The following is a 12,216-nucleotide window of genomic DNA, read 5'->3' as shown; positions in this document are numbered from 1 at the left end:
GTAGGCGATCAAGGCAGAAAGTAGAATGTTGGCCTTCATTGCTTGAGGGATTCAAGAGCAGGGAGGTCATGCTGCAACTGTACAAGGTAGTGGTGAGACCACATCCCAAATATCGCGTGCTGTTCTGGTCTCCTTACCTGAGGCTTTGGAGAGGAGGTTCATCAGGTTGATTCCAGGGATGAAAGGGTTAACCTATGAGGAGAGATTGGATCATCTGGGACTGTACTCACTGGAATTTAGTAGAAAGAGAGGGGATCTTATAGAAAACAAAATTATGAAAGGCAAAGATAAAAGTAGGGAAGTTGTTTCCACTGGTAAGGGACATAGTCTCAATTTCCAGGGGAATAAATTTAGAAGATGAGGAACTGCTTTTCCCAGAGGGTAGTGAATCTGTGGAATTTGCTACCCATTGAAGCAGTGGAGGTGACCTCAATAAGACAAGGTTGGATAGGTTTTTACATAGTAGGGAAATTAAGGGATACAAGGAAAAGGCAGGTAGGTGGAGATGAGGCCATCATCAGATCAGCCATGATCTCTTTGAATGGTGGAGCAATTTGACAGGCCGGTTGGTTCCTATTTTTTATGTTCTCATGTACATTCAATGTATCAAGTCCATACCCTTTGTCCCGACCTGAAACAGTGACTGTTCTTGCTCTCCATTGATGCTGATCGATCTGTCTGATCCCTCCAGCTTCTTTTGTTTGCAGAATAAGTATCAACTGCCCACCAGCAACAACAATTTTTATTTATGAAATACCAAAGATGTAGCAAAACGTTTTAAGGTGTATCAGAAAAGTTGCATCAAGCAAAGGTTGATACTCTCATAGAAGGAAATATTTGGACAGTATATGCACATGGTTTGGTTGGAATTCCAAAGGTTTAAGCCTTGCAAGAGAAAGCACAGTTAGAAAGATTACAGTCAGGGAGAAGGAGGCAGCCAGATTTAGGACAGAGTAGATACGTTGAAAGGTTTCAGGGCTTGACAGGATTATAGCAACAAAAGGAATTGGATATGAATTTTAAAGTAAGAGGGGTTTAAAATGCTATTAGTCCAGATCAGGTGATCAAGCACAGGGTCAATGACGAATGGGAATTGATGGAGATTGGGAAACAAGCGGAAATTTTGATGAGTTCAGGTATCTTGAAGATAGATCAGGGGTGACAAACAAGGAGGGTTTTGCAATGATCAAGTCAAACGATAACAAAGGCATATGAGATTTTCAACAACTGGTTGATCAGAGGTGGGAAGCAGAAATAGACAACTTTAGTGATGAGGAGTTGAGGTTTGAATCTCAAGGCCATGATATATGTTACAAATAATTTAACTCTGTTTCAAATAGTGCTGGGAAGGAGACAGTTGTAACAAACAAATTATTTAATTGGAGATTTTTTTAACCTTATCTAATATTGTATATTGGTGAGAAACATGGCAATTGGTAAATAGTGGAAAGATGAACAACAGGCGGGTATGGATATCAACATTGTTGTACAAGGATATGCTACCAAAGAGCAGTGAGTGTTTGGAAAACCTCCAGATCCCACCCAGTCCTGGAAGATAAATTTCTAAATTTGACATGGATAATGCCTTTCAATGGCAAGTTCATCACTTAATGAAGCAAATGTTAGTTAGTGGTGAGCTGCTTCAAATGGTAGATTAGTACATACAACCATATCATTACACTTACCTACAGGCACAGGCTGGCCCACCCTCCTGATGACATCCTATCCTAGATTCCTCCCTGGACTCCTCCTCTGTGACCCAGGCCATAAAGGTCGAGTCACCTCTGCCTTCCCTCATTTCCCTAGCTTGGACCTGGGCCAGCAGTCTCGTGTGTGTAATAAAGCCTATCGCTCCCCTTAGTCTTTGTCTCTGTGATTATTGGGGCAACTGGTAGCGCCTAACAGTACGACATGTAGCTTGGTGAAAATGCAGAAATGCTGGAGGAACTCAGCAGGTCACACACCCTGAGGAGGCAAAGATATATTTCTGATGTTTCAGGCCTGAGCCCTTATTCAAGGTGTGAGTAAAAAGCAGGCAGGCACCTGAATTAAAAGGCTGGGGAGAAGAAAGAGCAAGGGGAGGAGCACAGACCAACAGACAAAGAGTGATGATTAGACATAGACAGGAGTGGTTCTGTGAATGCAGAGTAGGAGGAGAGGAAACAAGAAAAGAATGAGCGCAAAAGAGTGCGAGGTTCTCCTTTCCTCTAGCTGTCTCCTTTCCCTCTCTCCATTCCTCCAGCTATCCATTCAACAGATCCACCTGATCAATTCTCACCTTACTTTCCTCCTATCAATGTCCAATTATCACCCTTTTTCTGTTGTCCTTGGCCTTTCTTTCCTTCTTCCCAGCCTTTTAATTCATGTGCTTGCCTGCTTTTTACTTGCATCTTGAAGTCTCAGGCTCAAGGCATCAGTTTACAATCTTTGCCCCGAATGAATGTGGTGAGGCCTGCTGAGTGTCTTCAGCATTTTGGTTTTTAACCATACTCACAATGTCTGCAGACTTCTGTGCTTCATGACATGTAGATTGGAACAGGATCACTCGAAATGGGAATAGGCCATTCATCCACTGGTGCCTGTACACTACTTAAATAGATCATGGATTCCTCTTGTAAGATAATTATGTAATTTAGTTCATATTCTCAAATAAACTTGCCTATTAAAATAATTTGGGTTTCCAAAGCTCCAATTGCCCAACTGCAAACAATCTTGTGGAGGAGATATAAACAGATTTCTATCGATGAATGTAAAATAACTTCCAGTCTCAATTCCTGGATAGCCTTGCTTTAATGTTATTGCTTTGTCTTGTTCTTGGTTCTTACACCAGAGGAATGGGATTCCTGTGGATAACTTAGAAAATCCTATTAACATTATAAAGAACAGAATCCTATTATTCCACTTTTCCAGATGCAAGTGAATACAAGATAATATTTTTTAAATTATAATATTTATTAGTATCTTTATAAATTTCAAATTAACTTGCTATAACATTACATAATAAATACTAAATAATTTTCAATTTTCACCTCCCCATCCCTTGCCCCTACAGATAGAAAAAAAGATTGCATTTATCGTAATAATTATTATAACCACGTTAATAATTACCATTATATATTTCTTGATAAAAGTACCATATTTTTCGGGGATGGGGGAATTGGATTAGAAGGTATGGATTAGTCTATATTCATAAATCTCATACAAGGCTCCCATATTTGACAAAATTTATCATAATCATCTCTCATAAGTAATTTTTTCTAATGGGAGACAACATTTTATTTCATTAAACCATTCTTCTAATTTAACATTTTTCCATTTCCATGTTTTAGCTACACACTTTCTTGCAATTGGTGTTGCTAGACTCAAAAATCTCTTTTTATATTTATCTAATTCCAAATTAATGTCTCTATTAAATATATATTACCCAACAAAAAATATTCTTGGATCTACTTTAACTTTTAATATCTTCAGTAAGATAACACATAATTCTTTCCAATTTTTTTTAACCTTTTCACACAACCATACTGAATGCAAAAAAATTACCAACCTCTTTTTTTACATCCAAAACTTTGAACAGAGAAATTTAATTTAAATTTATTCAACGTCTAGGGTATATAATACATTTGATGCAAATTTTATATCTAGCATTGCTTGTATTAGTCACACTATCTCTACACAATTTCTTCTTGAATTTGTGTATTTAAATCCTGTTCCCAATTCAGTTTACTTTTATACAAATCTTTTTTTTTTCTTTTACTTCTTGTAATTTATTATACATAGTAGTTATAAATCTTCGAATAATAAAGGTATCGTTATAACATATTCAAATTGACCAAACTCCGGAAGTCTCAAATTCATTCCTTTTTTTCCTTCAAATATTATAGTAATTGATAATATGCAAATATTGTATTTTGTAATATCCCATATTTCTCCTTTAATTGATCAAAAGTCATTAAAAAATGAACCTTTAAAACAATCTCGAATTTTCTGTGTACCTATTTCATACCAATTGTCAAATAAAGAATTATTCATTGTAAACGGAAGAAGCTGATTTTGTTTTAAAGTCAATTGAGCAAACTGATAATTCCTTATATCTCTTTCCACATGTATCCTGTTCCATATTCAAAACAAATGTTTTAAAATTATTATTTCTTTTCTACCTTTAAAAATTTCATAATTCCATTTCTACAATATTTTTTCTTGACTTTCTTCACCTACATTATTCATCTCAATATCTACGGAAGATATTTTTCTTCTTAGATACCAAGAAGACAATAATCTCAATTGAGCTGCCTTATAATAACTTTTAAAATTTGGTAAACTCAAACCCCCTTGATCTTTTTTCCATGTCAATTTCTCCATACTTAGCCTTGCCGATTTTCCTTTCCATAAAACACCCTAATATTCTCATTTAATAGTCTAAAAAAAACATTTAAAGTACCTGAATTGGTAATGTTTGAAATAAATATTGAATTCTGGGAAAAATATTCATTTTAACACAATTCACCTGTTCTATTAATGTTATTGGTAATTCCTTCCATCTTTTTAAATCTTCCTCCAATCTTTTTAAAGGTGGTAAATAATTCAATTTATACAAATTATTCAATTGATTACTTATCATTATCCCCAAATATTTAAACCCCTCATTTTGCCATTTAAATTTTATTAACTTTTTACATTGTGTATAAACTGGATTAACCATTTCACTTTTATCCACACTGACCTTATATCCTGAAACTAATCCATGTTCTGTTAATCTTTCATTTAGTCTATTCAATTAAAATTTTGGGTTTAGTAAAATATACTATAACATCATCGACAAAGAGACTAATTTTATGAACTTTGTCTTCCATCTCAAAATTTGTAATTTCCTCATCCCCTCGAATCACTTCAGCTAATGATACTATTGCCAATAATGTTGAAAGTGGGCAACCCTGCCTGGAAGGCCTTCCTAATCTAATCAAACCCAACTTTTGACCATTTTCTACTACTTTCACCTTTGGTTCATTATACAATGCTTTTATTCCTTTTATAAAATGTCTCAGGAAATCCAAACTTGTATACCTTTCTATTTAAGTCCCATTCTAATCTATCAAATGCTTTTTCTATATCTAAAGTAACTGCCATCACTGGAACTTTCTTTTTTTGAACCACATTTATCAAATTTAAAAATCTCACTATATTATCTGCTGCCTTTCTTTTTGTAATAAACCACATCTGGTCCATATTAATCAGTATGTAAGTATCTTAACCAAATGATTAGCCCACAATTTGGATACAATTTTATAATCTACAGTTAATAAAGATATTGGTCTATATGAAGCTGTTTATAATGGATGTTTCCCCTTTTATGGTATTACTATTATCAATGACATCTTAAAGGATTCTGGTACATCATTTACTTCTCTTATTTGATCTAATATCTCCAAAAATTGGAACCAACAATTCCTTAAATTCTTTATAAAATTCTACTGGAAAACCATCTTCTCCTGGCATTTTATTATTTTGCACTATTTCCAGAACCTCGTATATCTCAGCTTCTGTAAATGAATTAGATAATTATTTTCTCTTCACACATATTTGGTCATTGCATTTGTTGCAAATATTTTAATTTCATCTTGTTTTTAACTCACTTATATAACTTCTCACAAACCTCTCTAAAATTTTAATTTATTTCCTTCAACTTATAAACCATCTGACCATTCTTGTCTTTCATTGCTACTATAGTTCTAGATACCCATTCTTTCTTTAACTGCCATACTAACACCTTATGAGCTATTTCTCCCAGTTCATAATACCTCTTTAGTTTGCAAAATATCTCTTTCAACTCTACATCTTGAACTCTATATCTTATCATATTAAGATTGACCTTTTTTGTTTTCATTAATTTCTTCCTTTCCTCATTTGGACTAATTTGTATTGTTTTCTCTAAGCCAGTTATTTTCTTTTCTAATTGATCTACTTAAATAGTCCTTTTTAAAATTTTACCGTGTAACTAATTATTTGTCTTCTTAAATATGCCTTTAAAGCATCCCATATAACAAATTTATTCTTTACTGAATCTTTATTATTTTCCATAAAAATACTTATTTGTTTTCTTACAAAAATCTTCCCTTTTCAACAATACCTTATTTAATCTCCACCCATATCCACTAATTTTATCTTCCTCAGATACTATTGGCAATAACAAAGGGGAATGGATTGAGATTGCATGTGCCAAATATTCCACCTGTTGTACTCTAGACTGAACTTGAGCTGTCAATAAAAACATGCCAATTTGTGAATATGTCTTATGTTGAAAAGAATAAAATGATAAATCTCTTTCATTCATATGCATTTTTTTCTAAATATCAATTCCATATCTACCTTTAATTCTTTTACTTCTTTAGACACTTTACTATCTCCTACATATTTTCCCGATCTATCCATTTTCGAATTTAATGTCAAAGTAAAATCTCCTCCCATTAAAATTTTACCATTGACATTTGATATTTTCATAAAAACATAATGTATACATTTATTATCTTCTACATTAAGAGCATATAAATTCAACAAGGTCTAATTTTCTGAGTGGATTTGACATTCTACCATAACATATCTTCCTGCCACATCCTTTTCTACATTTAAATTTTTTACTGGTAGATTTTTATTTAGCAATATTGCAACTCCTTGAGCCTTTGAATTAAATGAGGCTGCCACTACTTTACCCATCCAATTCCTTTGTAATTTATCTAATTCCTTCTCTGCTAAATGCCTTCCTTGTAAAAAAGCTATATCTATATTTTTTTCATAAATACCAATATCTTTATGTTTTATTCGATTTTGTATCCCATTATCATTAAAACTCATAAAATTAATCTTCCCAATCATTTTCAATCAAATTAACCTTCTACTCATCCAGCCTTCATCCTCCAAATCCCCCTTTAACATAACAAAGGCATTATTCTTTAATAGATCTATTATACCAAAAAATTTGTGGAAAGAAGAAAAGTTGAGAAAGAAGAAGTGATAGAAAACCCTAAAATAGGTGCATGCAAAAAAAACCTTTATTAATTGCCCTTGTTTATAAGAGTGGTAATCAGCCTACACCCACACACATGATTCGGTGGCAGCCAGCAGGGTGGTTGCCCCTCACCCCCCCCCCCCCACCGAATCTTATACTGACCAGCCTTTACACAAATCTTCAGTTACTTAACTACCTGGTGATATTATTTTAACTCTCTACCCTTATAATTAAAGAAAAGTCAAATAAACGCATAATCTTCCAGTTTTACCGTCAAACCGAACAGTATACCTCCTCACCCCTTACTGCCCATCTTAACAGGCAAAGATTCAGCAAAAGCTTTGGCTTCATCAGGATCTGAAAAAAATTATGCTAATCATTAAGAAAAATTTTCAAATACAGCAGGATATCTCAATACAAATGCACATCTCTTCTTCCACAAAAGATTTAACTACATTAAATTCCTTTTTCTTTTTCAACAGTTCAGAACTTGTATCCGGATAGAAAAAGATCTTGTTTCCATTGTAGATCATTGAGGCTTGTCTAGCCTTCACTTTCTTTGCTGCTAGCTCCAGCACTTTCTCTCTCACCTCATAGTGAAGGAAATTAACCAATATTGGATGAGTGTTTTGACCTTCTTGTGGTTTTGATCTTGAGATTCTATGCACTCTTTCAATTTCAATGTTTCCTTTAAATTCTTCCATTCTCAGTTCTTGTATTATCCAACTTTGTAAAAATTTCTTCATATCCTGACCTTCATCACCTTCTTTAAGCCCACAATCTTGATGTTGTTTCTTCTACTGTAATTTCTCAAAGTGTCCATTTCTGATTAAAATGATCCTTCATTATTTTTGATTTTGTTTGCAAATTTTTCACCTGGTCTTTTAGTTGCTGTATTTCCAATTAATTTCCTTATATTCTTTCTTCCATAACTTCTAATTTCTTATCCATTTGCTTTACAGTTTTCTGCACCTGACCTGTCACGTTTCTGTCACTTTATCAGATAGGACTTTAAGAGTCTGTTGCAATGATCCTTCCAGAGACGCTGCAGATTACCCATATATATTTTGACCTCCGAAGCCAACAATGGAGTTTCTTTACCAACCTCTCTGAATCCTTGTTCTATATTCGATTCAACTTCTACCTCTATTAGTTCTTCACTTGGTTCTCCTCCAGCACTCTCAGGTTCAGGATATTTCTTTAAAAGTGCCTAAGATTCTTTTTATTTTCTGTGCATGTGCAACTTCTCGTGCCTGCGCAGTAGACGTTCTTCCTCAGTTACCAGCGGCCATTGTCGGGGAAACCCTGAGTGAAAGAACTCAAGGTCTCTCCAATTCTCTGGCATTCACCATGGAGGACCTCCGAACAGGTTCCTTCTTTGAGGTCGGCCTTATTTCTTTCTCCTGGTCCTTTTCTTTTTCCAGCTCCAGCGCTGTAATAACAAGTTTTTCCTCCGTTGGGTGGGATCCTGTTCTTCAACTCTTTCGACAGATTCTTTCATATAGTGAGTAGGGATTACATTACTAACTCCATGTCATCACGTGACATAGACCCCAAGATAGTATCATTCTAAATGATTGATATTCTATAACAGAATATTTTATACCAGGAAGATCACAGTCTGGGTCGGTAGCAGAACGTTGAGCAATGTCACACTGAGCACTGGCACACCTCAGGGCTGTGGGCTCAGCCTGCTACTGTTCACACTACTGAACCATGACTGTATCACCAGATCCAGCTCCAACAGTGTCATCAGGTTTACAGATGATACAACAGCAGTTGGCTTCGTCAGCATGAGTTACACGACAGAGAAAAGGTGAAAAGTCTCGTGAAATGGTGCGAGAATAACAACCAGATTCTCAGCATGGACAAGATGAAGGAGATGATCATGGACTTCGGGAGGACCAGGAACGACCACCCTTCACTACATATCAACAACTCTGTAGTGGAAAGAGTGTATGAGACCAGGTTCCTTGGAGTTCACTTAACTAGTGACCTATGTAGATAAACATCTCCTCACTTTTCAGGAAAGTGCAACAGTGACTGCACTTCCTGAGAAGACTGAACCAGGCAAGGCTACTGCCATTGTGTTAACCTTGTACAGTAGCTCTATTGAGAGCGCAGGGTCAGCACCAGAAGTCTTAGTAGGGGGGCACAATCTAACGCTCAAAAACTCACTCAGCTGGGGTGGGGGGGTTAAATGCTGCATCCTGGGGTCTCTAGGCTGTGCATGGCCAACGGATCCTGGAATGCCACATTTAACATGGGACATTCCCCCTTTCTCCCCTATACCCTATATGGAAGGCAAATTAATATCCTGCTTGCAGTGGCACCAGATTGAAAACAGATTATTCAAAAGCCAAGCTGTCCAGCCTAAAACTGGACATCTGGCCACCCTAGTGAGTGGATGGAGTGAGATCACAATACCTCATTTGAGGGGGAGGGGGCAATGCTCAAAATGCCCCCCCCCCCCCCTTGGCACTTACACTGTCACAATGTGGTACAATTGATGCAGAGCAACGGATTGAAGGTCAATCTACTTGACCATAAGAGAGGCAGAGAGGATCATTGGAGTCTCCCTATCCCCTACCCCCACCCACCCACCAAAAAAAAAACATTTGATCTACCGGAATCATTGTCTGAAGAGGGCGTGCTAAATTGTTGAGACCCTTTCCACACTGCTCACAGCATCTTTCAGCTGCTCCCGTCAAGAAGGAGATACAGGGGTATTAGAGGCAGCGCCACCAGGATGAGGAACAGCTTCTTCCGACAGTCAGTGGGAACTGCTGAACGACCAAAGGAACTGCTCACACTAACCATATGAGACTCTCATATTTACGAAACAGCATTTATATATTTATTTGTATAATTGAATACTTGTTCTGTGTATATATATATATTGTCTGTATCTGTTATGTCTGGCTGTATGTCTGCACGTTTTGCACCAAGGACCAGAGAACTCTGTTTTGCCAGGTTAAACTTGTGCAATCAGATGATAATAAACTTTGACTTGACTCTTATAGGTCCCATAATTTAACTTTTTAGTGCCGGGTTGTTTTTTCAGAAGACTTGTTCTAAAGAAAACAAAAATTCACCATGTATCTTCCTACTCATGGTCATTTAAGTGACTGACCTGACTTGAAAACATTGTTCATCCTTTTGATTCACAGAGTCCAAACCTTGGCAATGTACATCACAGCGCAAAGTCATCACCCAGACGCTTGCAGAAGATCAAGGTGGAAACTCGTGAAGGATGGGCTAAAGGTATGCTCCTATTGACAAGACCTTCATCCCAACTATGGATAAACTGAAACAAATACAAAGCAAGCTTCTCCTGGTGCTTGCAATTCACAAGCCATACCACTAACAAAACTAAATGCAACACTGTAGTACTTCCGTAGAAGATCAACTGACGAGAGGGATAAATTGAATGCAGAAAACTTTTCCATCATAGGAGAGAGCATCTTGGAGCTTCTGTATAATCACAGGTTTAAGTTCCCCAACCATGTTCTTAATGTTCCTGCTTGTTTGCTTAAAGCTTCAATTATTAATTTTTTATAATCTATGTATAGTCATAAAAAGGCCACAATTTGCATGTACAAATTGCAGACTCGGTGAACAAAAAGGACAAATAATTATGTCATATGCAGTGTGAATCCTGTCTTAATCAAGTCAGTGAGTCTGGTCACAGTTGCAAATTAGTTCTTAATATAAATCACACAAGTGTGAACCTGACACAAATACAAATTGGGCTTTAACATAAAAACTAACACCCCAAAATAAAATAATTCCTTAACAAGTGCAAATCTCACATTGAACAAATCATGTTTCAATATCAATTATCACTCTCATAAGTGGGCAGGAAATGAGAGCACACTACAGAATATTACCTTTTGAGAAACATTGTCTTTCTCCAAGTAGATAATCTTTGGTACATAGGCAGAGGAGGATGCTGATCCCATTTCCTGTTGGCAGGCAAAGAACGCACAAGACGGGATAGGGACTGCAACGCTCAGCTAGAGGAGCTCCTCCTGTGACCGGGAAACTCAAGCAGGTGTGGCTGAAATGCAGAAGGCTGAAAAGGCAGGGATCTGAAGATGTTTGTCCACAATTAACCAATCTGCCTCCAGCTGGGTATTGTTGCCTTGGCAAACCAAGTGATTCCATCCGATTGCATAAACAGCTATTAACCATAGCTTGAAACTCCTATCACCGTGGGCTCTGTTAATTACTTGCCTCATTAAGGCACAACCAAATTAAGCAAATATCATCCAAAAGACACTTGACTTAAATTAAAAAGGAGTTAGGAGGATGTTTTGTGCAGGGGGTTCACTCACTGTTTGACTGGAGTGATTGGTTCCAGTTTTATCTAAATTGGTGGATTGTGTGAAGAGCAGCTGTGTTGGGTAATAGACTTGGATTTGTAATGTTAAAGGGTTTAATGGTAAAGTTTGTAAAGTTAAAGGGTTTAATGCTAAAGTTTGGGAAAAGCTACAGAGAAGATCTGCTCTTAATCATTATTTATTAATATTCTTCTGCTTCCATTCCTCTGTCTCCTAAGTTTAAATTAGTGATTCTTTCTGCATTACCGTCTCCGATTCACGTCTATCTGTGAGCTTGTTGTGGTGAATATCATTGCTGACTACTCCATTGTACAACGATTCACAACTCTGTATCTTCACACTTACCATCCATGCATGCCGAAGTTTTTGCCACAAAAGTAAAATAAAATTTATCATGGGGTCATGAGGTCAGCATGGACACAGTCTCAAGATTCAATTTATTGTCATGTAATGAAACAGTGTCATATTACATGAAATTGCTTTTGCCTGCCGTGAGGCAGACAGATCCGCCATCGGCAGAAATTGCCTGAAGGGCCTCTTACAGTCAGAGAAAGAGAAGCAAAAGAGAGTCGACCCAGAGTCATCGAGTGTCCGTAGATTCACCTCCAGCGCTCCTGCAGCCTCTGCAGATTCTACAACCACACAAAATCCAGTCCAAACCATTGGCGACCTAAGCTCCAGATCCGAACCTCCAACACAGTCGAGAACCCTTCAACATCCCAGTTCCAATACCTGGTATCCCTTCGACCAGTTTCAAGCCAGTCTCCAGCAGTCCGTAGTCTGGCGTGAGTCTCCTGCCAGCAGTCTCCAGTCTCACCTCTGACTTGGTTCATTTAAAGCTCGTACTGTCGTACAGATGAAATGGCGAAT

At 36.9% G+C, this 12,216-nt stretch overlaps 1 protein-coding gene across 1 annotated transcript in view; it reads left to right on the top strand.

Moving 5' to 3' along the window:
* tmem218 (transmembrane protein 218) overlaps positions 1 to 11,210 on the top strand; it is a 144,991-nt gene extending 133,781 nt beyond the window's left edge. The window contains exons 5-6 of the transcript XR_011343274.1: positions 10,174 to 10,267; positions 10,979 to 11,210. The gene's annotated coding sequence lies outside the window, so the exon portion shown is untranslated. The remainder of the gene's footprint in view (positions 1 to 10,173; positions 10,268 to 10,978) is intronic.
* The last annotated feature ends 1,006 nt before the right edge of the window (positions 11,211 to 12,216 follow it).

This window comes from Narcine bancroftii, chromosome 8 (assembly GCF_036971445.1).
Source record: "Narcine bancroftii isolate sNarBan1 chromosome 8, sNarBan1.hap1, whole genome shotgun sequence".
Lineage (NCBI taxonomy): Eukaryota > Metazoa > Chordata > Chondrichthyes > Torpediniformes > Narcinidae > Narcine > Narcine bancroftii.
The sequence above is the reverse complement of the archived record's forward strand: the minus strand, read 5'-3'. Positions and strand labels throughout refer to the sequence as shown.